Source organism: Microchirus variegatus, assembly GCF_963457635.1.
Source record: "Microchirus variegatus genome assembly, chromosome: 9".
Lineage (NCBI taxonomy): Eukaryota > Metazoa > Chordata > Actinopteri > Pleuronectiformes > Soleidae > Microchirus > Microchirus variegatus.
This window is the reverse complement of record NC_139810.1, coordinates 18,179,065-18,198,936: the sequence shown is the minus strand read 5'-3', so window position 1 is coordinate 18,198,936 and position 19,872 is coordinate 18,179,065.

Sequence of the window (19,872 nt, the reverse complement as noted above, 5' to 3'; positions counted from 1 at the left end):
ATTTCATGTCCAAGGGGCTTGCATTTGCTGTCATAGTTATTATTATTATTTTGTTCCCTTATTACGCTCTTATATATTTGATTTCAGAAGTGTGTGTATGTATTTATTTCTGGTTGTTTTGTCATGACTGGAGAAGTGAAAATGAAGAAAAGTCATTGCATCCCTCTTTTCTTGTTGCTGAAGGAATGAACGCCTTTAAGAAACATGGGGCGGATTCTGAATCTCTGGTTTTGACGAGTTAGTGTGCCAAAATAGAAAGAAACCCATGAAATAAACTGCTTTTTATTTATAGAGACAGATAGTTGTAGCTAGTTTTAGAACCTATTTGGCATGGCAATGTCCTGCAGTGTTTTCTTTTTTCCACTTAAACCATTTTAACCCAATATGCTGAAAGTGTTTGTTCAAAATTGGCTTAAGTAGTGGATGAGGCAGGCTTGGACAAGGACATTGTCACACTGTTGAATCTGTGATTATCACATTAACCTCCTTTTCCCTCTGTTCTCTTTTTTAAAATCCCATGTCCTATATTACATGGTCCAAAAGTCACATCGGCATGAACATTTTGGTCATGAAATAAGGAAGGCAAGCTCTCGTTCAACAAAAAGACAGAGAGTAAAATAATCATGGATAGGGTTAAAATGGACATTCTTTTCTGCTGGTCAGTCCCTTCTCCGCATGTAAGAAAGTGTCTCATTGATTCTGGACAGGGAAAACAGAAACAGTGATCAGGAGATTAATGTTATGGTATATTCCCTGTTCTTTCTCTGAGATCGTACTGAAAACTCATTCCCTGTGGTCCACACTCACGATGACTGTGAGCCATGAGTCATTTACTGTAGATAACTGTAGATAGCTGCAGGAGGCAGAGGGTGAGTATTGTTGATTATTGTTGCCTTGGTCCTTCGTGCGCACTGGGACTTTGAGAACTTGGCCTGATGCTGTATTTTCAAACTAGCACTTAAACTATGTGGGTCCAAGCCATTCATTGATCAGGCTTAGGTCTCCAGAGCTGAGAACACACATCAATTTCCAGACTAGTTTCATTAGATGAGCGGCTCGTGCTCAAATCTGAAATGGAAGCACTGTAATCTTTCTTCACGACAGCAGGTGGCAGTGTGATGCTGGGACTGCTGCATCATCTAATTTTTTTTAAAAAGACAAACAAACAAAACAAAAACAGGAGTCTCTCTTTTTCTTAAATAATTCTAGTAAATGAGATTTCATTCATGATAAACACACAGTTTTTCAACTCGTGGTTTTAAAATGTAAAGACTTGGGTTACTAAGTTTTTTGGTTGAGTAGATGTAATAATTCATGTCATGGACTACTGTATTAAGCACGCGCTGTGTAAAAAAAAAAAGAAAAGAAAAAAAGAATTGAAGGCATTGAGGTATTCCATTTCGCCAGCTGCAGAAAGTATTCCGACAGATGGTCGCTGAAATTAATTTCAGCATAATAGAACGTGGTTGCTGTCCCCCCCCCCCCCCCCCCCCCGCTGTTACAGGAGGAGTAAAAATATACATATTGTTTTTTTTTTGACTGTATAGTATTTTAAAGAATGAAAAACAATGGTGCATTTGTCTGAAGAAGAAAAAAAATCAACGAAAAATATGGGTTTAAATGGATGGTGCTTGTTTTGTTTGAATCTGAGTTGTATATCGCCTCTGTTATGTTTATTGAAAACAAACAAAAGATATTGTGCATGACGTGTTTAGCAGTCATAATGATGTCCATTTGTGAAATGTGTATCAATTCAAAAAATCTGAAAAAAAAGAAAGAAAAAAATTATCCGTAGATGCACTTATTGTACATGTGGTTAGGTTAGTAGGTTTGACTTCAAGTTTCTTTGACTGCCTTACCGGTGTTTGGGCAGTTGGCTCTGAAAGACATAGAAAAGACTTGTGGGAGAAGACAAAATGAAAAACAATAAAGGATTGTAGAATAATGTTGAACAATTCTAAAATTGCAGTTCTTTTGATGCTTGTGATTATTGAAGATGTACTTTAGAGAAATTTCATTGAAAAGAAATGACTGATGATAATTCTGTAGAATAGCAATGTATACCAAATGTAATCTTTCCAATGCTATGAAGAATTTATACATGAAATTGATATGCAATAAAACCTGTGTGCTTTTTAATGAGTGGCTCACTGTGTATTTGTGAACCATAAGTACATGACAACAAATAATAATAATGACAAAAATAATAATAATAACTCTTTATTCTTGGCCTAATAAGAATTCAATGGCTTGTGGATTAATCATTTACATCATTGATCAAATAAAGCCATTATCACCATTATTATCACTTTTTTTAAAAGCCAAAGAGTGAAAATGGACATTTTAGTTTTGAAGCCAACAAGTAAGTAAAGCTTTATTTAAATCAATTTAAAAAACAATGTTCTAATCTCAGCATAAAAACAATACAACAAATATTACAAAAATTATGAACCGAGATCTGGTGATTATTAGGTTTTTATCAAAATAATAAAATTCTGTAAAAATTTGAAAAAACAAATGCTACCGTAATTATTTGTACAAATGTGCGAACATTGTATTTCCATATTGCATTGCGCGTGCGTGCTGTAGCAGATTGCAGCACTGGTCATGTATTCTAAAACTTATTTTTATTTTAATTGGATCTGAATAGGCTTCAAATCGCATTTGAATCAAATTTTAAAAAATAATAATTCAACATTTAATTTTGACGACATACTAAAGTTTTACTTTTTTGTAAAATTTTGGATGACACACTATAGTATGACTTTTTTTTGTCAAATTTTGGACCCAAACATTTTTTTTCCAAAACATTTTCAAATCTTAGACGCCATGCTATAGTATAACGTTTTAGTAAAAAAAAATTTTTTATATATTTTTTTTTTTTAAGGTCACATTTTGGACCAAATACTAACCTATGACTTTTTTGTCCATTTTTGAACGACATACTAACCTATGAAGTTTTTGAGAAACTGTCTCTCAGGCTAATGCGACATAGTATATTGTGTCTTTTTTGTCAAATTTGGGACTGAAAAATGTTTTTCTACATTTTTTGGATGGCATTGTATAGTATGTCGTTTTTTTGTCATATTTTGGACGACATAGTAAAGTATGTTGTTTTTGGCAAATTTTGGACCAAGATAAAATATTCAAAAGATTTTGGACAACATATTTTTTTTAAATAAATTGTAAGACATAGTATAGCATGTCTTTTTTTGTCCAATTTTGGACTGAAATTTTTTTTTCAAAAATGTTTGGATGACATAGTATAGTATGTAATTTTTGTCAAATGTTGGACGAGAAAAAATTAAAAAAATATATTTGTACGACATAGTATAGTATATTCATTTTTTGTCAAATTTCGGATGACATAGTATAGTATGTCGTTTTTTGTCAAATTTTGGACTAACATTTTTTTTTCTAAAAATGATGGACAACATAGTATAGTACGTTGTCTTTTGTCATATATTGGACTGCATAGTATAGTATGTCGTTTTTGTCTAATTTTGGACCAGAATTTTTTTTCAAAACTTTTTGGACGACATAGTATAGTATGTCGTTTTTGTCATATTTTGGATCAAATTTTTTTTTTTTTTAATTATAGACGACATAGTATAGTATGTTGTCTTTTGTCATATATTGGACTGCATAGTATAGGATGTCGTTTTCGTCTAATTTTGGACCAGAAAAAAAATTTAAAAATGTTTTGGACGACATATAGTATGTCGTTTTTGTCATATTTTGGACCAAATTTTTTTTTTCAAAAAATGATAGACGACATAGTATAGTATGTCGTCTTTTGTCATATATTGGACTGTGTTACGGTCTCCAAACAATTAAATAAATAAATCAGTGGCTCAAATTGGAGACCTCAACCTAAAAGAAGGACACCAGAAAATGGAACATTTTAACATGTTTATTCACAAACTTTTCCCACAGGGAAATAAACATATTTTACGAAAACTATAAATACTTTACCAAATAAAGAATCGTCAAACCAAAAGGACCTGGAGATGCCAGCCAAACTCAGCAAAATGGAGGGGGGACCAGGCCACCCCCTATAGGGACGTCGAAGCTGGTTCCCTCTCCCTCCCTGACAAAACCAAATTATGAACTAAAGCTAAACGAAAAGTAAGACTACCGGCCATCTCCAAGTCAAAGGAAAATAACAACTAAATTAAATATTACTAAACAGAAAAGTATTTAACAAATCATACGGCGGGACTAAGGTGTTGCTGGGTCTGAGCCTCGTGAGAAACTGAGCTGCTGGCTTATATAGCAGGCTGGTAACTGGGTGGCAATGATTGTGGATCTGCTGCAGGTGTGTCAGCCTGAGTGAGCCAGCCTGATGAGGAGAGAAAGAACATGCAACAATTAAAGGACTGTCTGAGTGAGTGAGTGAGTGAGTGAGTGAGTGAATGAATGAGTGAGTGAGTGAGTCATGGCCACACGCAACAGACTGCATAGTATAGGATGTCGTTTTTGTCAAATTTTGGACCAAAATGTTTTTTTCAAAAATTGATGGACGACAGTATAGTATGTCGTTTTTGGTCATATATTGGACTAGATAGTATAGTATGTCCTTTTTGTCTCATTTTGGACCAGAAAAATGTTTTCAAAATTCTTTGGACGACATGTCGTTTTTTGTCAAATTTTGGACCAACATTTTTTTTTCTAAAAAAGATGGACAACATAGTATAGCACGTTGTCTTTTGTCATATATTGGACTGCATAGTATAGGATGTCGTTTTTGTCAAATTTTTGACCCAAAAAAAAATTTCAACATTTTTTGGACGACATAGTATAGTATGTCGTTTTTGTCAAATTATGGACCAAAATGTTTTTTTCAAAAAATGATGGACAACAGTATAGTATGTCCTTTTTGGTCATATATTGGACTACATAGTATAGTATGTCCTTTTTGTCTCATTTTGGACCAGAAAAATGTTTTCAAATTTTTTGGACGACATAGTATAGTATGTCGTTTTTTGTCAAATTTTGGACCAACATTTTTTTTTCTAAAAATTATGGACAACATAGTAAAGTACGTTGTCTTTTGTCATATATTGGACTGCATAGTATAGTATGTCGTTTTTGTCTAATTTTGGACCAACATTTTTTTTTCTAAAAAAGATGGACAACATAGTATAGTACGTTGTCTTTTGTCATATATTGGACTGCATAGTATAGGATGTCGTTTTTGTCAAATTTTTGACCCAAAAAAAAATTTCAACATTTTTTGGACGACATAGTATAGTATGTCGTTTTTGTCAAATTATGGACCAAAATGTTTTTTTCAAAAAATGATGGACAACAGTATAGTATGTCCTTTTTGGTCATATATTGGACTACATAGTATAGTATGTCCTTTTTGTCTCATTTTGGACCAGAAAAATGTTTTCAAATTTTTTGGACGACATAGTATAGTATGTCGTTTTTTGTCAAATTTTGGACCAACATTTTTTTTTCTAAAAATTATGGACAACATAGTAAAGTACGTTGTCTTTTGTCATATATTGGACTGCATAGTATAGTATGTCGTTTTTGTCTAATTTTGGACCAGAAATTTTTTTTCAAAACTTTTTGGACGACATAGTATAGTATGTCGTTTTTGTCATATTTTGGACCAAATTTTTTTTTTCAAAAAAATATAGACGACATAGTATAGTATGTCGTCTTTCTGCATATATTGGACTGCATAGTATAGGATGTCGTTTTTGTCTCATTTTGGACCAGAAAAATGTTTTCAAAATTTTTTGGACTGCATAGTATAGGATGTCGTTTTTGTCTCATTTTGGACCAGAAAAATGTTTTCAAAATTTTTTGGACGACATAGTATAGTATGTCGTTTTTTGTCAAATTTTGGACCAACATTTTTTTTTCTAAAAATTATGGACAACATAGTATAGTACGTTGTCTTTTGTCATATATTGGACTGCATAGTATCGTATGTTGTTTTTGTCTAATTTTGGACCAGAAATTTTTTTTCAAAGCTTTTTGGACGACATAGTATAGTATGTCATTTTTGTCAAATTTTGAACCCAATTTTTTTTTTCAAAAAAGGATAGACGACATAGTTTAGTATGCCGTCTTTTGTCATATATTGCACTAAATAGTATAGGATGTCGTTTTTGTCTAATTTTGGACCAAAAAAAAAATTTAAAAATGTTTTGGACTACATAGTATAGTATGTCGTTTTTGTCAAATTCTGGACCAAAATGTTTTTTAAAAAAAATGATGGACGACAGTATAGTATGTCGTTTTTGGTCATATATTGGACTACATTATATAGTTTGTTCTTTTTGTCTCATTTTGGACCAGAAAAATGTTTTCAAAATTTTTTGGACGACATAGTATAGTATGTCGTTTTTGTCAAATTTTGGACCAAAAAAAAAATGTAAAAATGTTTTGGACTACATAGTATAGTATGTCGTTTTTGTCAAATTCTGGACCAAAAAAAAAATGTAAAAATGTTTTGGACGACATAGTATAGGATGTCGTTTTTGTCTAATTTTGGACCAAAAAAAAAATGTAAAAATGTTTTGGACTACATAGTATAGTATGTCGTTTTTGTCAAATTCTGGACCAAAATGTTTTTTAAAAAAAATGATGGACGACAGTATAGTATGTCGTTTTTGGTCATATATTGGACTACATTATATAGTTTGTCCTTTTTGTCTCATTTTGGACCAGAAAAATGTTTTCAAAATTTTTTGGACGACATAGTATAGTATGTCGTTTTTTGTCAAATTCTGGACCAACATTTTTTTTTCTAAAAATGATGGACAACATAGTATAGTACGTTGTCTTTTGTCATATATTGGACTGCATAGTATCGTATGTCGTTTTTGTCTAATTTTGGACCAGAAATTTTTTTTCAAAACTTTTTGGACGACATAGTATAGTATGTCATTTTTGTCAAATTTTGGACCCAATTTTTTTTTCAAAAAAGGATAGACTACATAGTTTAGTATGTCGTCTTTTGTCATATATTGCACTAAATAGTATAGGATGTCGTTTTTGTCTAATTTTGGACCAAAAAAAAAATGTCAAAATGTTTTGGACTACATAGTATAGTATGTCGTTTTTGTCAAATTCTGGACCAAAATGTTTTTTAAAAAAAATTGATGGACGACAGTATAGTATGTCGTTTTTGGTCATATATTGGACTACATTATATAGTTTGTCCTTTTTGTCTCATTTTGGACCAGAAAAATGTTTTCAAAATTTTTTGGACGACATAGTATAGTATGTCGTTTTTGTCAAATTTTGGACCAAATTATTTTTTTTCAAATAATGATGGACGACATAGTATAGTATGCCGTCTTTTGTCATATATTGGACAACATAGTATAGTATGTCCTTTTTGTCTCATTTTGGACCAGAAAAATGTTTTCAAAATTTTTAGGACGACATAGTATAGTATGTAGTTTTTGGCAAATTCTGTACCAAAATGTTTTTTTTTTTTTTAAATGATGGACGACAGTATAGTATGTCGTTTTTGGTCATATATTGGACTACATTATATAGTTTGTCCTTTTTGTCTCATTTTGGACCAGAAAAATGTTTTCAAAATTTTTTGGACGACATAGTATAGTATGTAGTTTTTTGTCAAATTTTGGACCAACATTTTTTTATATAAAAATGATGGACAACATAGTATAGTACGTTGTCTTTTGTCATATATTGGACTGCATAGTATCGTATGTCGTTTTTGTCTAATTTTGGACCAGAAATTTTTTTTCAAAACTTTTTGGACGACATAGTATAGTATGTCATTTTTGTCAAATTTTGGACCCAATTTTTTTTTTCAAAAAAGGATAGACGACATAGTTTAGTATGTCGTCTTTTGTCATATATTGCACTAAATAGTACAGGATGTCGTTTTTGTCTAATTTTGGACCAAAAAAAAAATGTAAAAATGTTTTGGACTACATAGTATAGTATGTCGTTTTTGTCAAATTCTGGACCAAAATGTTTTTTTAAAAAAATGATGGACGACAGTATAGTATGTCGTTTTTGGTCATATATTGGACTACATTATATAGTTTGTCCTTTTTGTCTCATTTTGGACCAGAAAAATGTTTTCAAAATTTTTTGGACGACATAGTATAGTATGTTGTTTTTGTCAAATTTTGGACCAAAAATTTTTTTTCAAATAATGATGGACGACATAGTATAGTATGCCGTCTTTTGTCATATATTGGACTACATAGTATAGTATGTCCTTTTTGTCTCATTTTGGACCAGAAAAATGTTTTCAAAATTTTTAGGACGACATAGTATAGTATGTCGTTTTTGTCAAATTTTGGAGCAAAATCTTTTTTTTCAAAAATGAAGGACAACAAGGTATAATATGTCGTTTTTTGTCATATATTTTACTACATAGTATAGTATGTCTTTTTTTGTCCAATTTTGGACTGAAAAATGTTTTTCAAAATTTTTTGGATAACATAGTATAGTATATTGTTTTTTTGTCAAATTTCGGATGACATAGTATAGGATGTCGTTTTTGTCTAATTTTGGACCAACATTTTTTTTTCAAAAAATGATGGACGACAGTATAGTATGTCGTTTTTGGTCATATATTGGACTACATAGTATAGTATGTCGTTTTTGGTCATATATTGGACTACATAGTATAGTATGTCCTTTTTGTCTCATTTTGGACCAGAAAATTGTTTTCAAATTTTTTTGGACGACATAGTATAGTATGTCGTTTTTTGTCAAATTTTGGACCAACATTTTTTTTTCTAAAAATGATGGACAACATAGTATAGTATGTCGTCTTTCGGCATATATTGGACTGCATAGTATAGTATGTCGTTTTTGTCTAATTTTGGACCAGAAATTTTTTTTCAAAACTTTTTGGACGACATAGTATAGTATGTCGTTTTGGTCATATTTTGGACCAAATTTTTTTTTTCAAAAAATGATAGACGACATAGTATAGTATGTCGTCTTTCGGCATATATTGGACTGCATAGTATAGTATGTCCTTTTTGTCTAATTTTGGACCAGAAAAATGTTTTCAAAATTTTTTGGACGACATAGTATAGTATGTCGTTTTTTGTCAAATTTTGGACCAAAATGTTTTTTTTTTTAAATGATGGACGACAGTATAGTATGTCGTTTTTGGTCATATATTGAACTACATTATATAGTTTGTCCTTTTTGTCTCATTTTGGACCAGAAAAATGTTTTCAAAATTTTTTGGACGACATAGTATAGTATGTCGTTTTTGTCAAATTTTGGACCAAATTATTTTTTTTCAAATAATGATGGACGACATAGTATAGTATGCCGTCTTTTGTCATATATTGGACTACAAAGTATAGTATGTCGTTTTTGTCTAATTTTGGACCAGAACATTTTTTTCACAATTTTTTGGACGACATAGTATATAGTATGTCGTTTTTTTCAAATTTTGGACCAAAATTTCTTTTTCAAAAAATGATGGACGACAGTATAGTATATTGTTTTTTGTCAAATATTGGACTACATAGTGTAGTATGTTGTTTTTGTCTGATTTTGGACCAGAAAAATATGTTCAAAGATTTTTTGGACGACATAGTATAGTATGTAGTTTTTGTCAAATTCTGGACCAAATTTCTTTTTCAAAAAATGATGGACGACATAGTATAGTATGCCGTCTTTTGTCATATATTGGACTACATAGTATAGTATGTCGTTTTTTTGTCAAATTTTGGAAAAAAAAAATTCAAAAAATGATGGACGACAAAGTATAGTATGCCGTCTTTTGTCATATATTGGACTACAAAGTATAGTATGTCGTTTTTGTCTCATTTTGGACCAGAACATTTTTTCACAATTTTTTGGACGACATAGTATATAGTACGTCGTTTTTTTCAAATTTTGGACCAAAATTTATTTTTCAAAAAATGATGGACGACAGTATAGTATATTGTTTTTGGTCAAATATTGGACTACATAGTGTAGTATGTTGTTTTTGTCTGATTTTGGACCAGAAAAATATGTTCAAAGATTTTTGGACGACATAGTATAGTATGTCGTTTTTGTCAAATTCTGGACCAAATTTCTTTTTAAAAAAATGATGGACGACATAGTATAGTATGCCGTGGTATGTCATATATTGGACTGCATTGTATAGTATGTCGTTTTTGTCAAAATTTGGACTAAAATCTTTTTTTCTAAAAAATGATGGACGATATAGTATAGTATGTCTCTTTTTCACATATATTTGAGTACATAGTATAGTATAGGGGTCTGCAACCTGCGGCTCCTTCAGCCACTCTGCAGTGGCTCCTTGTAGCTTTAGAGATTAAGGCGACAAATAAAAGTGTTTTAATATCTTGTGCAACATCCAATGTCGACGTAAAATGCAATATTCAGTACATGTTTGGATGTGTCCTGTCCATCTTTGGATCCACATACCGTTTTTCTTGAGCACGAACAACATACAATCCAAATATTTGCTTCATTTATTTCAAAGTGGGTTCATTTTAATTTCTTTAATTTGCCACAAACAATGAAACAATGGAAGAACCAGGTCTACGGGGTCTAGAGGTTGGGTATAAACTGAACATGTTGTAGTTCTTAAATGTCATAAATGAAAGAGACTATTACTATTGTATATAGTTTTTCTTTATAAAAACCTTTATATGTGTTATTATCTTCATCTTGTGGGTTTTTTTTTCGAGATGTGCACTCGGTACAGAAGAGAAATCCTGAATAAGAAACTGAATTTGAATTTTACACCCCACGGGTGCCGGAGCCTGCTGTTGAAGGAGCTGCTGAGCCCCTCCACAGTCAGGTGCAGTGGGTGGAGTGTGTTGTCCATGATGGAGGACAGTCTGGATAATGTCCTCCTCTGTCCCACCTCCTCCACCGAGACCAGCGAGCGGCCCAGGACAGAGCCGGCCCTCCTGACCAGCCTGTTCAGTTTATTTCTGTCCCTGTCTGTGCTGCCTGCTCCCCAGCAAACCACAGTGTAATGGATGACAGAGGCCACCACAGAGTCATAAAAGGTCTGTAATAGAGGTCTGCACACACCGAAGGACCTCAGTCTCCTCAGGAGGTGGAGGCGACTTTGGCCCTTCTTGTACAGGGCGTCGATGTGAGTGTTCCAGTTCAGTTTGTTATTGAGGTGAACACCCAGGTACTTGAAGTCAACCAGCTCAATGTCCGAGCCCTGGATGCTCACCGGTGAGTGTGGTGGGGTCTTTTTCCGGAAGTCGATCACCATCTCCCTCGTTTTCCCAGTGTTCAAGCACAGGAAGTTGCTCTCACACCAGTCCACAAAGTCCTTGATGACCGACCTGTACTCCAGCTTGTCCCCCCCAGACACACAGCCAACAATGGCTGAGTCATCGGAGAACTTCTGGAGGTGACAGCTGCTGGAGTTGTATGTGTAGTCCGAGGTGTAGAGGGAGAAGAGGAACGGTGAGAGCACCGTCCCCTGAGTATGTCGTTTTTGTCAAATTTTGGACCAAAATTTTTTTTTCCAAAATTTATGGACGACATTGTATAGTATGTCGTTTTTTGTCATATATTGGACTACATAGTATAGTGTGTCGTTTTTGTCAAATTGTGGACCAACATTTTTTTTTTTTAATGATGGAAGACAGTATAGTATCTCGTTTTTTGTCATATATTTGACTACAAATTTTAGAATGTTGTTAATTTTTTGGACGACATAGTTTAGTATGTCGTTTTTTCTAATTTTGGACCAGAATTTTTTTTCAATTTTTTTTGGACGACATGGTTTAGTATGTCGTTTTTGTCAACTTTTGGAGCAATTTTTTTTTTCAAAAAATTGTCACATTTTGGACGACATAGTGTAGTATGACGTAGTACATAGTATAGTATGACGTTTTTGTCAAGTTTTGGAGCAAAACAAAGTTTTTCAAAAAAATTGTCAGATTTTGGATGACATAGTATAGTATGTCGTTTTTGTCAAATTTTGGACCAAATTTTATTTTTAAAAAAAATGGTCACACTGGACAACATAGTGTAGTATGACATAATGCATAGAGTAGTATGACGTTTTTGTCAAGTTTTGGACCAAAAAAAAGTTTTTCAAAAATTTTTTCAGATTTTGGACGACATAGTATAGTATGTCCTTTTTGTCAAATTTTGGAACAATTTTTTTTTCAAAAAATGATGTACGACAGTATAGTATGTCGTTTTTTGTCATGTATTGGACTACATAGTATAGTGTCGTTTTTTTTTTCTTATTTTGGACCAGAAAAAAAATTTCTAAAATCTTTGGACGACATAGTATAGTATGTCGTTTTTGTTAAAAAAATGTTTTCAAAAAATTGTCACATTTTGGACGACATAGTGTAGTATGACGTACTACATAGTATAGTATGACGTTTTTGTCAAATTTTGGACCAAATTCTTTTTTTTTCAAAAAATGATGGAGGACATAGTATAGTATGTCGTTTTTGTCAAATTTTTGACCAAATTCTTTTTTTTCAAAAAATTATGGAGGACATAGTATAGTATGCCGTCTTTTGTCATATATTGGACTATATAGTATAGTATGACATTTTTGTCTAAATTTGGACCAGACAAAATTTTTCAACATTTTTTGGACGACATAGTATAGTATGTCATTTTTGTAAAATTTTGGACCAAACTTTTTTTTTTTTCAAAAAATGATGTAGGACATAGTATAGTATGCTGTCTTTTGTCATATATTGGACTGCATTGTATAGTATGTCGTTTTTGTCTAATTTTGGACCAGATAAAACATTTTATAAAATTTTTGGATGACATAGTATAGTATGTCGTTTTTGTCAAATTTTGGACCAAAATATTTTTTCAAAAAATTGTGCACGACATAGTATAGTATGCTGTCTTTTGTCATATATTGGACTGCATTGTATAGTATGTCGTTGTTGTCAAATTTTGGACCAAAATCTTTTTTGTCAAAAAATGATGGACGACAGTATAGTATGTCGTTTTTTGTCATATATTGGACTACATAGTATAGTGTGTCCTTTTTGTCTAATTTTGGACCAGAAAAAAATTCAAAATTTTTAGGACGACATAGTATAGTATGTCGTTTTTTGTCAAATTTTGGACCAAATTTTTGTATTCAAAAAATGATGGACGACATAGTTTAGTATGCCGTCTTTTGTCATATATTGGACTACATAGTTAAGTATGTTATTTTTGTCAAATTGTAGACCAAAACAGTTTTTTTCAAATAATTTTGGACAACATAGTATAGTATGTTGGTTTTTGTCAAAATTTGGACCAATATATTTTTTTCAAACAAATTTGGACGACAGAATAGTATGTCGTTTTTGTCAAATTTTGGACCAACATTTTTTTGTATGACATAGTATAGTATGTCGTTTTTTGTCAAATTTTGGAAGACGTAGTATAGTATGTCGTTTTTGTCAAATTTTGGACTGAAATAATTTTTTTCAAAACATTTTGTACAACATAGTATACTATGTCGTACAAAATGTTTTGAAAAAAAGATTTCACATTTTGTACGACATAGTATACTATACGACATAGCATACTATGTCGTACAAAACATAGTATAAATTTTGGAAGACATAGTATAGTATGTCGTTTTTTGTTGTTTTTTTGAAGACGCTGTTTAGTATGTCATTTTTGTCAAATTGTGGACGACATAGTATAGTTTGGACCAAAACATTTTTTTCAAAACATTTTGTATGACATAGTATAGTGTCTCGTTTTTTGTCAAATTTTGGACGACATAGTAAAGTATGTAATTTTTGCCAAATTTTGGACTAAAATATTTATTTTTTTATTTTGGACGACAAAGTATAGGATGTCTTTTTTTCAAATTTTGGAAGACATAGTATAGTTAGTATGTTGTTTTTGTCAAATTTTGGACCAAAATTAATATATATATATTCTTTTTTTAATTGTCAATTTTTTGGACAACTTACTAAAGTTTGACTATTTTGTCAAATTTTGCACGACATACAAAAGTATCACTTCTTTGTCAAATTTTGGACGACATACTAACCTCTGACTTTTTTGTGATATTTTCAATGACATTCTAAAGTATGACTTCTTTGTCTAATTTTGGACAACATACTAACCTATGAATTCTTGGTCACATTTTAAATAAAACAGATCAGTGATTTTTCCACACATAGTCCGCTGCACTCAACATCCACAGCTCCGTCTGTGTGTGTGTGCGCACGTGTGTGTGTGTGTGCGTGTGCATGTGCGCGCGCATGTGTGTGTGTGTGTTTCTTGTTACGAGTGTCTATTTAAGGATACTGTATTTCAAGCGTTAAATATGCATGGCCGGAATTTTGAAATATTATATGGCCACATTTGACCGTCAACAGATATTTTCTTACGTAAACTCTGCTACACACAATGCAGCACCAGTACAGAAAAGCAGACAGGGCTCTGTCACAAGTCACTGATGTTAAAGTCGAGTTGCAAGTCTATGGAACTACATTTTGTCAAGTCGAGTCTAAAGTCATCAAATTCAGGACTTGAGTCCACACTTCTGGTGATTATGGCTTTTGAAAATTGCAGTTCTTTTGATGCTTATGATTATTGAAGATGTACTTTAGGGAAATGTCATTGAAAAGATATGACTGATGATAATTCTGTAGAATAGCAATGTATACCAAAGGTAATCTTTCCAATGCTATGAAAAATGTATTCATGAAATTGATATGCAATAAAACCTGTGTGCTTTTTAATGAGTGTCTCACTGTGTATTCGTGAATCATAAGTACATGACAACAAATAATAATAATGATAATAATAACCATAATAATAATAATAATAAGGCCAACTATTAACAGTAACATATGGGGATTTAAATTATGATATCACCATAATTATCACCTTTTTAAGAGCCATATAATGAAAATGCACATTTTAGTCTTTCAGCAAACAAGTAAGAAAAGCTTTATTTCAGAGATTTTAGAGATGGCAGACTTCACCCCATTCACACGACAAGCCTCTGGTGGCCTCTGTTGGTCATATAGGCAAGTGCAAGTGCGCAAAAGCACATACAAACCAACAGACAGAGCCACTAAAGGCATACTTCACTCTCAATCCGTGAGGGGAAGAAAAAAAGTGTACAGAAGTCACATTACACAACTTAGAATAAGTGTTTTTATAAGTTTCTTTTGAAGGAATAAAGTGAATCTGCAGCTACGATAGTGAGCTCTTACTGATTTTAATCCATACAAGATGTTTAAACCTTTGATTACGTAGAAATATGAAACCCAAAAACGAGAATTTTACACTTCACACATACTTAGTGAAGAAGCACACGTACTTGTTCCATCTCACATAGTGAAAAGCAGGTGACCACCGAAGGTGCTATGGTGATTTGGATTGTCATAAATCCTTGTGCGCCTCAACAGACGTAAAAACACCACATCTCTGACCTCTAAGAGCAGAGTAGCACCATTAGCAGAAGTCCCATAATGTGAAGGCTGATGTTCATATGCAATAAAAATGTGATGTCCATTCTTGACCAACACAGCACCTGAGGCATGTGAAGATCCATGTGCACCTATGTAGAACTCAAAGTGGTATGCTCCTCTCACTGGTGCAATGAAAAAACCTGTGGGACATTTTTCTGTCAGTAAAGTTTTTTAAATTTTGTCATCCAGATTTAAGTCAACATTGTCAAAAATAAATGTATTCACCTGTGTGTGGGCTGTAGGCATTTCCAATATTTGTGACAACATGTTTGAAGACCAGATTAGTGTGTGTAGGAAATGGTCCTTTGTTTCCTGAGCCTGAAGCCGACAGAGAGGTTGAGAAGGCCACCTGTTTGACTGACAGAGACACAAACATACAGATTTTAATGTAACTATTACACAAGTGTGATGGTTATTCTAATGAGCCAATTTTTGAATGGACAAACCTTCTTTGTCTCTCCTCAGAGCCTCCACCTGGTTTTCTGTCACGTCGGTCTTGGCTTTAACAGCAGTCAGTTCTCCTGCCTGTGCTGAAATGTCAGGAATCATAAAATGTGCAATGAGAATTAAGCAACAAATATATACACAAGTAAAAGTTTGCTTTGGCAAATAAATAAAATGGTTTACAAATCACAGAATATCATCCTGAAAAACAGAAATAAATGCTGTACACATGCCAGTACATGTGTATACCAATTATATAAAACAAACAAAAAAGAAACATGAGTGATCTTAACTATGGAGAAAATAAATTGGCCAAAAAGTTGCAGACTATCTACAATGTTACATCTACAGATAACATTCTGCCACCTCATTGAAACGTATAAGCGATAGCTCCTAATAATATACAGTACTGTCTTAGGCTATCATTAGCTTAGCTGCTCTCACAATGCTATAACAACCATACAGTATATTTATTTGTCCCTCACTTTATATTAGAAACACATCCAGAAGATACGGGAAACATGTATGCAACTTTAAAACAACACATTTTTCATGTGGTTAGGTTAGTAGCACGACCCGGGATCTCTTAAACCTGGAGGGGAAGATGCATTGTCTACACGTGTTATATAAAACTCATTAACAGATTGCTAATGTATGAGATAAATGTTCAGTCACATTATTCCAATGCAAATGTATTGTAAACAAAGGTGGTGGTGCCCTGAGAGTTTTGCACACTAGTGTATATGAAATACTTCTAAAATTATGCAGTAAAATAATTTAATGTGATAAGTTAAAGTAAGAATGTGGCCAAAAACGGTTACTACACTCAAATTCAAAACACAGACGGTCTTTTAGGTTTCATTTTCTCCGCCATTGTAGCTCAGATGTAACTGGTAACCCGTGGTTGCTCGGCAGCAATGATTGGTAGACAGCGGTAGGTGGCGCTACATGCCCAAACATGATTTCAAAACATAAACATGATTTGCGGTCTCGAAAATATTTTTTTTTTTATGCAAATAATTCGGCTGTACTGTTGTTGTTGGTGAGTTCAGTTTGTTATATGAACATTATTCCTGAGTCTCTGTAACATATTAGGAGGATTTTATGGCCAGTTGCTTTAGATTTATTACATAATGCACCTTTGAAAAAATATTTTAAATATATTCATCAGATACTTTTGTTGTATTTTCCTTTTTATGTACATATACAGCACATTCATATACAGTATATGTGAAGTTCAAAATAATTAAACAAATTCAAAATTTGGTAAATCAATCTCATCATAGATGTTTATTATTGCTGTAAAAATATGTGTTATAAACAAACCTTGGAGCTGTTGTTGCATCTGAGTCTTCTGCCCGTCCAGTTCTTTCAACTTGGCTGCTTGTGCTGGGAAAATTGTGAAAGGTTATGTGATCAAACAAAATACTTATAGTTCTTTGTAAATATATTAGGTAAATCTGTCTTTTTAAAATATTGATTCTTGCTGGAAAATATGTATTATCAACAAACCTTGGAGCTGTTGTTGCATCTGAGTCTTCTGCACCTCCAGTTCTTTCAACTTGGCTGCTTGTGCTGGGAAAGTTATAGAAGGGTAAATGATCACATTTCTGTCAATATCCTAGCATATAAATCTGGTGAAGCAAACTGTCCACATAAAACTTTACCTTCATTCTCTCTCTGTAGGTGTCTCAGCTTTACTCTCTGCTCACCCAACAATGTGCTCATCTTTCTCAGCACAGCATGGATGTCTTGTGGACAAGTCGGTCTCTGGTAAGAGACCTCTTCAGATTTCGTTCCCTGGTTATCAGCGTGTTCTGCAGAGAGAGAGCAGAACAGCAGCAGTAGTGGGAAAAACAAAGTCACCTTCATTCTGCAATTCTGCATTCTACAAGTTTGGTCTCTGTAGATCTGTGTGGTCTTTATAGGTTCTGATCTAATCCCATTGTGACAACCCTGAGTAGGCGACTGCCCTCAGGTGTGTGCAGTTTCTCCGAGGAGGCGGGGCTGCACCTTTAAAGTCCTGCATTACAGCCATGCTCTATGCTACAACATACACATCCATGCACCCACACTTACATTCTTATTACAGACATATGTTACATTTTGTTGAAGATTATTATTTTTGGTTAATATAAATATTCATTAACCGGTTCTCTCTTGAACATAATTGTTTTTTGTCAAGTCATCTGAGCCAGTCTTGACACCAACCTTAAATAGTGTTTTTTCCAGATCACTCATTAGCAGAACCTGATAAACAGAAACATGTGAACATGATCAACTAGATAACATGTCATCTGGAAAACAACATAATTTACATCTAGTTAATGTATCGACAAATCCTTGAATAACCAGTTCATTCCCACTGCTGATGCAGAGACTGCAGATTCTAACAATCTGACGTCTCCTCTGCGCCCTCTGACAGGTGCATGTCCGTTGGTTCCCGTTAGGCTTTAGGGCACTTTCTCCTTTGGGATTGTGTCGTTTTTTGTTGTTGTTGTTTTTTTAGTGTTATGGGGAGCGGCTATTGTTGGATGTGGTCAGGACTCCCTTGGAAAAGAGGTTCTTAATCTCAATGGGACCTTCCTGGTTAAATAAAGGTTAAATACAATTTTTAAAAAGTCATCTGTGTGTGGTCCCACAGGGTTTGTGCTTAATCAGCTCGCTGCAGAACCGCATGAAGACGAGTTTAAGTATAGTAAGATCTGGAATAGGCAGTTAGGGGAATACACTGGGGGCCTTTTGTGTGCGTCTATCAGTAGGGATCTGACTCTGAGGTTACTGGTGGAACGTGGACAGTTCGTTAGCTTTTTATGAAGCGCCCAGTGCTTAAAGATGCCAAATATTTAGCAACTCCACCCCAAACAAATACTAACCATTGTATTTCCAAACTAAACAGGTCATCTTGTTTGTTTTATTGTCAAACACAACAAATACAAATTCTGCATCTTTTTGGTGGAAAGTTTGTCCATGTTTTAGGATATTGAATTTCTATTGGCCCCACTTCATAAGGAACATTACATTGAAAAGGCTGGGGTAGCTTGGTTCTAACGCTTGCTAGTATGTTATGTTAAATTCATCAGACCATTCAACACATTTGACGAGCACCATATTCTGGCTGGTTTTGCAGCTCTGGTCCATAAAAGGTCCCATCTAATATATCTTGACTTTTTTGTTTACTAAAGCCCCATTTCTCTTAAAATGCATGCAAGCATTTTTTGTGAAGAGCGTAACCATCTTTGTTTTCAGAGCCAATTCGTTACGATTCTTAATAAAGAATCGACAGAATGTTTTAGGACCCGAATGCAGACAGACAACGAGGGGAGTAAATTGATCAAGAATATGTATTTATTTAACAGATATAGATAATATAAACAATAAGTGAGTGTGTATGTATTAATAGAGCTGAGCCAGGTGAGGTCAGTTGCCGCAGGACGAGAGTCAGAGTTCGTTGGCTGCTTCCGTCTCGGAACAAACTCACTCGGAGCTGGTGTACTTGGAGAGAATAGAGGAAGGTGCTGGAGGTGATTCGGGCCACTCGCTGAGTGGATGAAGAGGAGACGACGGCAGAGTCGAGCGGAGGGGATCCCAGGAGAAGAGGGAAGCCGCTGGCGAAGAACTGTGTCCCTTGTGGAGCAGAAGACGAGAAGACGATGGCAGAGTCGAGTGACGGGAACCCAGGAGAAAGGAGGAAGTCGCTGATGAGGATCCGTGTCACTTGTGGAGCAGGTGGTGAGTAGACGGGAAGCCCAGGAGAAAGGAGGTCCTTGGAAAAAAAAAACTGTGTGGCCATGTCAGGATAATGTCTCAGTATGCAACTTGTTAGGAATTTGTTACTGCAATTGAATGAATTGTCTCTCCAAAAATCTACAAGTTAAATTTATCAGACCATCCAACACATTTGACGAGCACCATATTCTGGCTGGTTTTGCAGCTCTGGTCCATAAAAGGTCCCATCTAATATATCTTGACTTTTTTGTTTACGACCGACGACCGG